Below are 12,445 nucleotides of genomic sequence, written 5' to 3' on the forward strand. Positions count from 1 at the left end.
TATGTGTATATACTTTTGCTTTGTTTCTTAGCAACCCCGTCACGCACGTCACACGCACGGTCCCACGTGGTTCTTTCACTTCCGGGTTTTTCAGTCCGCTGGCTGTCCGATCACTCTATTGGTAAGCATACTATACACTTATGTATATATTGATATTGTTTTGAATATGTCACTGTGATCTTGAGAAAGACCCCAGGAGGGTCGAAACGTCGATTTTTGCCACTCACAGCCCATGTATTTCGCAAAATACATTAAATACTTTTTTTCACTGAATTGAAGACCTAGTTTGCTCCCTTCATTGATTTGGTTATTATATATTACGCGGGATTGCACCTAGGCATTTAAGGCTATTTTTCAATATTTGATAAAGGAGGAGTGCCCTGCTGATTTATTGTTTGGATATATGTATGTATGTATATATGTATGTATATGTATGTATATATATATCCCCACCCAGGACTCATGACAATAATCCCTTCAGAAACAGCCTTAAGCAGAGCCTGGGCCCCATGCAGCATTTCAAAACTACACCCATGACTCACATCACCAATCCCTTCCCTATCTTTCTGAAATTCACTCAGTTTGTCTGTTCAAACCCATCTCTGCTAACATAGATGTTACCTATCGCTGCCCTCCCCTCCCCCTCCTTCTCCCCCCCCCCCACCCGGTTCCCCTAGTCTGTTCCTTGACCATTTCTCTGCTTGGCTTCCCAACTTCCTCCCTTTCCTAATTCTCGGGGATTTCAACATTCCCATTAACCCACCCCTGACCTCATTAGCTTCCAAACTCCTTTCTATTACCTCCTCCCTTGGCCTATCACAGTGGGCTAATACTCCCACACATGTCGCTGACAATACCCTTAATCTTATCTTTTCTAATGCATGCTCTATTTCTAATGCATTCTCTATTTCAGCACTCCATTTTCTCTCTCAGATCACAACCTCTTATCATTTGTTCTTGAAAGCCTCCTCACCCAACAGTCTCACCCTAACCCTCCTCAGCTGATCTCCATTCTAAACTCTCATTCATCCCCATTCTCCTGTTCCTCTCTGACTATCTCCTCATATAATGCTACCCTCATCTCCACCCTGGACGCTGCAGCCCAGCTCCAAAGATGCACCTCAAATAAGACGCGCCTCCAACCTTGGCACACTAAATCGATCAGCTACCTGCAAAGATCATCCCATTCAGCTGAACGCTGCTGGAGGAAGTCCCGCACCTTGTCAGACTTCCTCCATTATAAATTAATTTTGTGTTCACATAGCAAAATTTGTTCAGGGTCTCCTTTTGCAAAGACACATCCTCCTCTCGGTGGGGAGTACATATTAATCGAGGATTTAATTGCTGTACATTTACTATTGGAGGACGTTAATTTAAACAGACCAATGGGGACATCAAGGAAGATATTTAGCATCAGGATGAAGCAGCTGGTACATTATACCGATTGAGAAAGCCCAAGACACTGGCAGAAACGCGTCTCGGCGAGAGGAGTCCATTCTGGGAAAATTATTATTACTATTTTTATTTCTCTTTTCTTGCATTTTATACATTTTATTTGATTTGTAATAAATATATATTTTTAAAGTCCTAACTCGACTACCTCAACCTCTGCTTCCTGCAAATAAGGGTGGTGCCCTCTTTACAGGCACCCAAGTGTACATACCCAGAGCCAGGTACCAGGGGCTCTATACAAGGTGAGCATTGATTTGCTTTTTAAAGTGATATTACTATTGGGTTACTACATACTGCACCTAAGAAGTATTTCTGTTTCTGTATTTTCTGAGGGAAACCATCAAGCTGTTAAAGGGTTAAGTGCCATCAGGTGGCACAGAAGTGCATGCGATCTGAGCCTGTCCTATTAGATGCTCTAATAAATGTGAGTTGGAATTCTCCACAACCTTCATCTTAAACTAATCCCTCCACCGATTTACATTATATTTTATCTTTCTCCCCTTTTTTTCTTAATGTATAACCAATACCTGCATAAATTGGATGTGAGTATTGTTGTCCATCTCACTCACTATCTTAAAGCGCTCCACTACGGTATATACCAGGGCTGGATATCTATTTAAACCTTGGTATATACAATCTTTTATTCTGTATATCTACCACAGGGGGTGAGGGAGACTTCCCCTGGAGTGTGAAGCAGCTGTTACATAAATATATTGTCTCATAGGATTTAAGCGCACTTTTCACGGTTGTCTTTGTTACACATATCCTCCTCTCACCCTGTCTCCCCAAGGATCTGTTCTTGGTCCCCTTCTGTTCTCTCTTTACACTGACACTCTTGGCAAACTCATTAACTCCTTTGGATTCAGCTACCATCTGTCCGCTGCTGACACCCTTACTGCTAGCTCACTCTTGCAGGGCTTCTCGCGGGTGGCTCCCTTCTTTTGGAACAGCCTGCCTACCCCCATCAGACTCTCCCCTAGGCTTCAATTATTTAAGAAGTTCCTCAAAACATATCTGTTTAGAAATGTATATGAACTCCTATATTAACTTATCTATACTTATCCAAATCTGTCTCTCACTCTCCTAAAAGAGCAATACTCCACTCTCACCTCCAGCTCTGCTACTGTTCCACCTTGTTTGGTTGCCGTCACCCTTGCTGCCCTGTTATGTATTTGTACCCCACCTCCTCTAGACTGTAAGCTTGTTTGAACAGGGCCCTCATCTACCTATTGTTCCTGTGTCACTGTGTAATTGTCTCATTTATTTTAAATGTACCCCTTTCATAATATTGCAAAGCGCTGCAGAATTAGTTGGCGCTATATAAATACCAATGATATATATATATATATATATATATATATTTCTAAATTTATTTTATATTTGTGTATAATTATATTATTTTTATTAGTTATATTTTGGGGGATCCGACTGACAACCCAAGCAGTCCCTCTGAATGCAATCTGTCAATCACTCCGATACAATTCATGTTGATCCCATAATTCAGATTGGTGACATTGGCTGCAGGAGGACTGCTTGGGTTGTCAGGCAGTCTCCCTGATCAGATCTGGTGAGGAGGGCGAGTATGTGGCCCGGAGGTAGGACCTAATCACTAGGGCATGCTATGCCATGCCAACAGCATTAAAGCTCTTTTTTTTTAGGACGACATAGCACACCCTAACGTCAGAAAGGGGTTAATATTTGCATTAACTTCTTTTCTGTAAAAATACGAATAATTTCGGGCTCTACTTGAGATTCGTGTAATAATCAATTTCTATATGTTCCATATTAGTATATGTACAGATGACTAAATGTGCATGAATGCACCCAGAACATTATATGGTAACAACATTGCCCTGAATACAGACGGTCCATGGAGGTAACTATATTCTTTTTATTTGCCACTACACTATTCACCCACATAGACACTTAAATAGTGTTTACTAGGGTAAGAGAATAAGGAACTGTATTTTGCAATTCAATGCAAATTAATTATTGTAGTTAAAATGTAACCTATTCACTGACCAGGTTTGATCACTGGATTATAGTATATGAACATTTTTTGTAAGTACTATAAATCCCATTTTAGTGTTTATGTACATTTTGACTCATATATACAATTGTACCGCATGGTTGATATAATTTAATAATATAATGTTAATATGTTGTGTGAAATAATCACACATAAAATGGCACATCACATGTAATTTTTGAATGTGTTATTGGATCTTAATTTACATTATTTGCAAATGATGCAGATCTTTGTATGGAAAAAAAATAGTAAGATTCTAAAACTTAAGCAAAGAAAATAAGAAAATATGCTATATTTCTATCATTAATCCAACATTAACAATTGATTTACTATAGTGACTTAATAACTAGATTTAGAATATTAATATTGAGCCACAGGTAAGCCTGGTATTAAAGTAAATGTTTCCCCAATGCACATCTATTAAATAATTATTTACAGCTTGCAGGATACCAACATGAAAGTTCCAATAGCCTCCAGTGATGCTTTTCTACCTGATAAGAGCATGGAGTCTTTGGGGTGTATCTATTAAACCCCCTATGAGATTGGAGCCTTCTAGACAGTTTGGTAATATAGTATACATTGGAAAATGAGAAAGGGAACTGTCCAGGGAGAATACATTTGATGAAAACAATAACTATAAAGTGTCGACATTTATGGAAGCCTGGTTTCCTATGAGATTTCTGTCCATACACACCTTTTACTCATTTTTTTCAATCACTTCCTTAAGGGTTATAATATATTTCTGCTTTTTAATGAAATCCATGTCTTGTGAAAACCATTTATAGTTGGTTATCTCATCTTCTTTCATACCATGAAAAAAATGCTTCAATTGAAGCAAATATGCACACTTTCTCCTATTCCTCTGATGAAACCCATTACTTCCAAAATGACATAAATGGGAGTTTCATAGCTTATTAAGTAAGTCCCTAGGAGAACCATTTGGAACATAAGCTCTCAAGCCTCTATTCAATTTAACGACAAGCTTGACAATGTGCAGTTAACATGTTTCAACTTCCATGCAGTGGAATGGAAGTTAATAGATAATATTGCTCATACCCTTTACTCAGTCTGTTTTACAAAGTCCCGTTAGAGTCAATTAGCAATACAACTCCTGGAAGATATCTTACTAAAAATACCTAAATGTGCAGTGTGGTTTTTAAACAAAATAATGAATTTTCCTTAAAATTCCCACTAAAAATCCCATAAAGTGTTGAACTAATCATAAAAGTATTGGCACTTTTTCATTATAGACTCCAATTTTGTAGTATGGAGACATTCATCAACTGTGCAAACCAAAGTTTTAGCAGCTTACATGAATGGGGTACAAACAAGGTCATTTTTTTTCTTTTATTAATTACTTTCTTGCTTTATAAATGGTATGTGTGATTCAGTGACAACGCAAGCATGAATGAGCATTTGAAATGGATGGCTCTCTATTTTCTATGAATTGGTATGCTATCATGTTCTATTGAGATGTATGGAAAATATATTTCTTTAAGCGTTTTAGTCATTCTTCTAGTTATGGCACTGCTACATGGATTGGCACAGAAATTGATCTAGTAAAGATGTAACTCTGAAATCAAAAGATGATTGCTTTGCACTATAAATGTATTTGCTGTCTACCTACTTTAGATAAATTGTGATTCTATATCTATTTAGATTTGGTCTTGTTGCAGAGTTGTCCGCACATACATGACAAATAGCATGATCCATTCAATGAATCACTGACAAGACTGTAATTTTACTTGTCATTCTCCTCGTTACTCTCGTGATAGATGACACTATACTTAAAAAATAGCTATCTTTGGTGACACTGGTTTGTCCTTCATCCTGGAAATAACTTGCACCCAAAGTTTTAAACTCTCACACATTACAAACACACGTTTTGTATCAACTATAAGAAAAAGGGGTAACTTGTCATTTTGAAATAAAATAGAACAACTTAATCATACATTGAGTTTCTTTAAATGCCAGTGTAGCCAGAACACAATTGTTTGAAGCTTAAATTACCTCTTCTCATTCTGCCAAAAAAGACACCATTTTTATGTGATAAAACCAGCAGCTGTACAAAATAATCAGGCATGAAAAGAAGTGTGACCAGAGCAAATAAATTATCTCCACTGAGTATTGTAATACACAAAGGTGCAGACGATCTAAATCACTTGCAGACATAATTATTTTGTGATAACACTCAGTGCTACAACACTCATATGAGTTTTTTGTTACATTAAGAATATCCATAAATATTTATTTGCTGTTAAGTTTAGACAATATCAAACTCAAGTAGCCAGTTAAAAATAAAGCAAAATAAATTATACAATCAGATGTAGTATGAAATGATAACTATATATATATACGTGAATATTACAATTCCACGATCTAACTGCTATTTCAACAGTCAGATCAGATATTGTGACATCACAGAGTGTGACATCATATTATGCATTAAAAACTCTAGTTCACAATGTGACTTTACTTTGCAGATTTCAGGATCCCTAATACTGCCTTGGGACACATATGTCCAACGCTGCCCAATACTGGGTATTATTGTCGCAGGTTACCGATGCAAGTTGCATCTATCACTATTAATTCTGTACCTTTCCTCTTACCAATATGATAGGTGAGGTACTGGGATGAATGAGACTTTCTTCAGTACCTCTCACAATATTTGAGTATTAGGAAAGTGGTACAATGTATGGAGGCTGCTGTTAAATATAGAGTTAATTTCAAATTAAGGGGCCAGAGTAGATTAACTATTATCATATGTGAGATATTTTTTCCAGTTCTGCTTTTTTACCTTAAATTTTAAATTAACTTTGAATTCTCTTTGCAAATTCACTTTAGTGTCTGCATACATGTGTGTGCCTGCGTGTTGTGTTCCCCACCTGCTGGAATAGCAGCAAATAGAAAATCTGTGAAAAATATAATGCAAGAATAAACAACTGTAATTTGTGTTATTGGAAATACTGCTATTTTGACTTCCTGATCACAAATTACAACGAGGATAGGATATTGCAGTTCCTATAACAAAAACGTTCTCTCCATACTACTAACACTCCTCATCACTGTTGCTCCATCAGTGGATGAACACAAAATGGCACACAAATACATCTACGTGGGGTTATAGTGAGCAATGGTGACTGGACTTAAAATCCAACCAATCAGGGTGCTCTGACACCAAAGTCTTATCTCACTCAAAGTTTGTGTGGTAATATTCCCAGGCAAGTCATGTGAGAGATGAAAAAATATATAAATCCCTTCATAAGGAATCAAATAGGGTCCACTGTATACTTTATTAAAATTCATATACTATGCAGTCAAGTGAATAATAAAATAATATAACTTAAATAAAATAAAAAAAACACACCAAATCATAGATCTTATCCCCTCAGTTCAGGACCGTCATCGGCAACATCCCTTTGAGGACCGGTGACCGTCCTTAACCGTCATCACGGAAAACGAGCAGCGGGAGAAATCAGAGATGCCAGGCAGATAGTAAAATCCAATTATGCTCACAATTGCCTGCTGTCAAAGTGGGTGTTGCAAACACTCACTTTGACAGTGATCTCTGCCCCTCTCTCCTCTGTAGCATTTTGTGAGGGAGAGAGACAGAGAGCAGTGTGTGATAGTTTGTAGCCAGTTTCTTCAAGTGTTACCAAAGTGCCAGAACCTGTGAAAAAAGTAAAAAAATAAATAATAATAATTTAACCCCTTCCTTGCCAGGTCATTTTACAGCATTACATTTGTACTGTTTTTTTTTTTTTGCCCTCCAGGGTTTTTTTTTGTCAAAAAGCTGTGTTTTAGTCTGTTTTTTTTATAAGCTTCAAATTTGTGTCAGTCAGTTTCCTTCCCCCAAATCTCCATTAGATTCTTTTTGCAGGAGTTAGTTTAGGGATTGCCTCTAAAGGATGTTTTAGTCTGTTTTATTCGATTTAAAAAAAGAAAACTTAAAAAAAAAAAAATAATAATTTGTAGTTTTGTGCCAGGTAGTGTGTTGGTGAAACATGCAGCGCATGTACAGCTTGGAGGAGGCATATGCTTTCCTGGTGTCAGACTCTGACGCCACTGACACTGCATTCAAATTTGACCCAGGTAAATTTTCTGAGACGTCTAGTGACACGTAATCTGTGTGTGAGCCGACTGCAAAACGAAGCTGTGCTTTCCCTGCTATGCCGAATGTGGAGGAGGACTGGGTACCACCACAGTTAGCTTAGTCCAACATGCCCCCTTTTAGTGCCAACGCAGGCATTAATGTCAATGTGGATGCCTTCTCCCCTATGCAATACATGGAGCTATTTTTTTTTTTTTATATTAATGGTTTTTTATTTTTCAATGAAAGGGTAACGTGGGGATACAGAAAAAAGAAAGGGGAAGGGGGGGATAATGCATGACATAGAAATATCGTACATTGGACAGGTTATCACATTCGATAAGATTATCACATGAGTTCGGAGATACATGGGTGCCATAGTACATCTCATTACAATGTTACATCATGTTATACCAGTGCATATGCCTATTTGAGTTACAAGTCCAGGTTGAGTTGCGAGTAGTTTATGTATTTTATTCATTTACACTATCGTCTAATCTCGCCAGTCGAAGCTAAATATTTAACAAGTTAATAACAAGTTAATAAGGTTGACAGGTGTTTATGTAGTCAAGTGTAGTATGAGTACCAGATCTTTGTGAGTCAGGTTAGACGGGTTAGTCAGATGGGTCAGTTGAGTCAGGTGGCCTATCACCCTGTATGTGTTGCCTAAGCTATTTCCTTGAGGGCAGACCTTTTATATCGGTGTTCCGTATGTGTGTCGAGATTTTCAATATCTCAAGTAGTGCGTTGAGTGTAGAGGCCAGTCCATGCCGACCATGTCTCTTCCAGCTGTTTCCTCTTCTGGTATGTTTCAGCGGATAGTAGTTCAAATCTGTAGTATTGGTGCGTCTTTTCCATTAGATCTCTCTTTGTAGGGCAGTATGAACTTTTCCAATGTATTGCTAAGAGATTTCTGGTTGCCAAAATAAGTATAGTAGCTATTCTTCTGGTGTCAATGCCCCAGGAATCTGGGAACAGTAGCAACAATCCTATCAATGGCGTGATGAGGTGTCTATTAAGAGTCAACTTGTTCAGTAGAGTTTGCGTATGATCCCATAGAGGTTTGATATCTGTACATTCCCACCATATGTGTGACATAGTGCCGGTTGAGTTGTGGCATCTCCAGCATAGAGGGCTAACATTGGGGAATATAGTGTGTAACCTGTGAGGGTTGAGGTACCACCTGTATACTACTTTTTTATGCGCTTCCACATGGGATCCGCACGATGTAATACCCTTTAGGGCTAATAGAGATTTCAACCATTGTTCGTTGGAAAGTTTTGGCATTTTCTCCTTTTCCCATTGTGTAACGTACTTAAAGGCTTGGGGTGGAGAGTATTCTAATAGGCTTTTATAACATAGGGACAAAGTTTTAGCTTTTGTCGGCATAAAGTGGCATCTTTTAATCAGGATTTGTGTCAGATTATTAGGTGCAGTTATGGTTCTTGGATTCGTAGCTACTTTAGTAAGGATGATGCTTTTCAATTGTAGATATGCGAAAAGGAACGAGTTTGGTAATTGGAACTTTTGTTGTAGGTCTGGGAAGGGCATTATTGCTGAGTTAACGCAGAGGTCCTGGATTTGGGTCACCCCCCTGGATGACCAATTTTGTAGCGACAACCAGGGTGAGATCTCCTCCAGGGCTCGTAGTGGTGCGTGCATACTGAATTTTGTTCCGTCCATTTTGGACATCCTCCATGTATCCCAAATGCGGATTGTCAAAGCAGTAGTTGGGTATAGTGTGGATAGATGTGGTCTGAAGGTCTTTGGGGACCATAGTATATTCGTTAACAACCTGGGTTGGATCATTTCTTGTTCCATGTCCACCCATTGAAAATTATACTTGGGTGTATGAAGTTTGATAGCTTGTTCCAGTATGGCTGCTTTGTAATAAGTGAACAGTTTCGGGAAACCCAGACCACCATCTGTTGGTGACATATGTAGGAGGGAAAGGGGGAGGCGTGGTCTTGCTTTTCCCCATAAAAACTTGTTAAACGTCGTTTGAATGGTCTTGAATAGTTGGGGTGGTACTTGCAAAGGTAACATTCTAAAGATATAAAGTAATTTCGGTAATATCATCATCTTTGTAGCATATAACCGTCCTAGCCATGATAGATGAACGTTTTTCCATTTCTGAAAGTGAGACGTGCAGACCTGCACTAAAGCTGTGTAGTTTAGCGACACCATGGTCTGTCTATGTAAAGCAAGTTTGACTCCCAGATAAGTGAGAGATTTATGTCTCCAGTCAAATTGGTGATTGAGGCGTAGTTCTCGCACTTGTTGTGCTGGGATGTGAATCGGAAGTGCTTGTGTCTTAGATTTGTTTAATCTATAGTACGAAACTCTGCCGTAGTCCTCCAATAGCTGCAGGAGTTTTGGAAGAGATATCTGGGGTTCGCTTAGAGAAAGCAGAATGTCATCCGCGAACATGGACAACTTGAAATTATCGTTTTTGATTGAGATTCCCGATATTTGTGGGTCGTGTCTAATTTTATAGGCTAGCGGTTCCAGTGATAATATGAAGAGAAGGGGGGACAGTGGACAGCCTTGTCTTGTTCCATTGGTAAGTTGAAAAGGTGAGGAAAGAAAGCCTGAGTGTGAAACTCTAGCCGTGGGGTTGCGGTATAGCGCCATTATTCCCTGGACCAGTTCCTTAGGAAAGTTGTACTTGGTTAATACTGAGGTCATATATGGCCAGTGAAGCCGGTCAAAGGCCTTCTCAGCGTCTAAGGCTAAGAGAAGGCCCCTGGTGTTCCTACTTTCCATGTGTGAGATGATGTTGAGTATTTTTCTTGTGTTATCGGAGCCTTGTCTTCCTCTGATAAAGCCTGATTGATCATTATGAACTAGGCGTGGGAGTATCTTAGATAAACGGTTTGCAATTAGTTTGGCATAGATTTTAGTGTCACAATTCAATAAAGAGATAGGCCGGAAGTTTGGGCATTGTGTGGGAGATTTCCCTGGTTTCGGCAAAGTAGAGATATATGCGGTAAGCATCTCTTGGGGCATGCTTCCTGATTGAAAGCACTGATTAAAGAGTGTAGTCATGAATGGAGCTAATAAATGTTTAAATGTGTGATAGTATAAATTGGTGAACCCATCTGGGCCTGGGGCTTTGTGTTTCGGTAGTTGTTGAATAGTTTGTAAGATTTCTTGGATTGTAAATGGTTGTACCAACTCTGTACTCTCTTCGGTTGTTAAGTTCGGGAGGTGGATATCTCGTAAGAAGGCGTCTATATCTGTTTGTGTAGGGTGGTGTGTTAGTTCGTCTTTGGTTAGATTATAAAGCTTGCCATAGTATTTGTTAAATTCTTCTACTATATCCTGCGGGTTGGTAATTTTATGGCCTTCTGTATTGTGTAGATATGCAATTTTAGTAGAGTGGGTCCTAGCTTTGAGTTGGGCTGCTAAGATTTTTCCCGCCCTGTTGCCCTCCTTAAAGAATTTATGTTTTACCTTTGTTAGAAGATAAGTTGTTTTAGCAAGTTCTATCTCCTGCAGGCGAGCTTGTAATTGGAGAATTTGTTTCGTGGTGTCATGGGATGGTGAGATCTTGTTGGTTCGTGTAAGAGTCGCTAGTTCAGTAATTGTGTTCATATAGTCCTGTTTTCTCTTCTTATTGTTATGGCTGGAGTACTTAATAAATTGCCCTCTGAGGACCGCTTTATGTGCCTGCCATAATGTGTCAATGTTTATATCTCCTGTGTTATTTATAGAGAAATAGTTGTCCATCTCTGTAGTGATTTGGGGAATCAGTGTGTGATCTTGCAGTAAGGAATCATTAAGACGCCAGGTACGACCTCCTTGTGTTGGATATTGGGTCACTATCTGTAGAGACACCGGTGCGTGGTCGGACCATGTTATAATGCCAATCCGGGCTTTATCTATTTTTGCTATTTGATTTAAAGGGATAAGGAATCGATCTATCCTTGAATAGGAATTGTGTACCTGAGAATGAAAGGTGTAATCTCTGTCTAGGGGATGTAAAGTGCGCCATACATCAAGATACTCCTGGTCTATTAGTAATGTCTCTAGAAGTTTTGTAGATCGTAGTCTGTGTGTTTTAGTGGTTTGTGTAAGTGTGGAGGAGGTAGAATCTAAGGTGGGATCTAAGATGAAATTAGCATCTCCTCCAATTATAACATCTCCAAATTTATTCGCATTGGCTAAAAGAAGGATTTTCTCTAAAAAATGGTATTGGTCTGTATGAGGGCCATAAATATTGATGAGAGTGTATTGATTGTTATTGATTAAGCATTGGAGAAGGAGAAATCTACCTTCTTTGTCCTTAATCATTTTTACAAGTTGAAAAGAGATATCTTTGTTGATTAATATCGCCACTCCTCGTTTTTTTGTTTTATATGTGCTGTGATACCCTATAGGGAATTGTTTAGAAGAGAATTTTGGCTGCTTATTTGTTTGAAAATGTGTCTCTTGGTAAAAGGCCACATGAGTCTTGTTAATCTTCGCTTCTTGGAGTGCCATCCTTCGCTTGTGCGGGGAATTCAAGCCTTTTACATTAAGCGACATAAAATTAAGCGTCATGGTTCATGTAGGGTTTGTGGCTGGTTAACTCTATGGTATGATATATTGTACCCGGTGTAATATGGATGGCCTGGACGTACTCTAAGGTGTTGTGTTTCATAGGTATTTTCTCTATATGCTCTGTTATCTTGAAATGTCTTTGGGTCAATGTCCATTTCTTTCTTATAGTGGAGCTATCTGTGTGTTGGGAGATAGCCATATTTTGAATGTCTGTCATTGGGTTGTGGGGGAAGTCATAGGAGGAAGACGAGAAATAGGAAAGGGAGAAATAGAAACGAAAGAAACATAAGTCAAAAAACAAACTATATACATTCATGAGGTCTCTCTCT

Source organism: Pelobates fuscus, chromosome 2, assembly GCF_036172605.1.
Source record: "Pelobates fuscus isolate aPelFus1 chromosome 2, aPelFus1.pri, whole genome shotgun sequence".
NCBI classification, from domain to species: domain Eukaryota; kingdom Metazoa; phylum Chordata; class Amphibia; order Anura; family Pelobatidae; genus Pelobates; species Pelobates fuscus.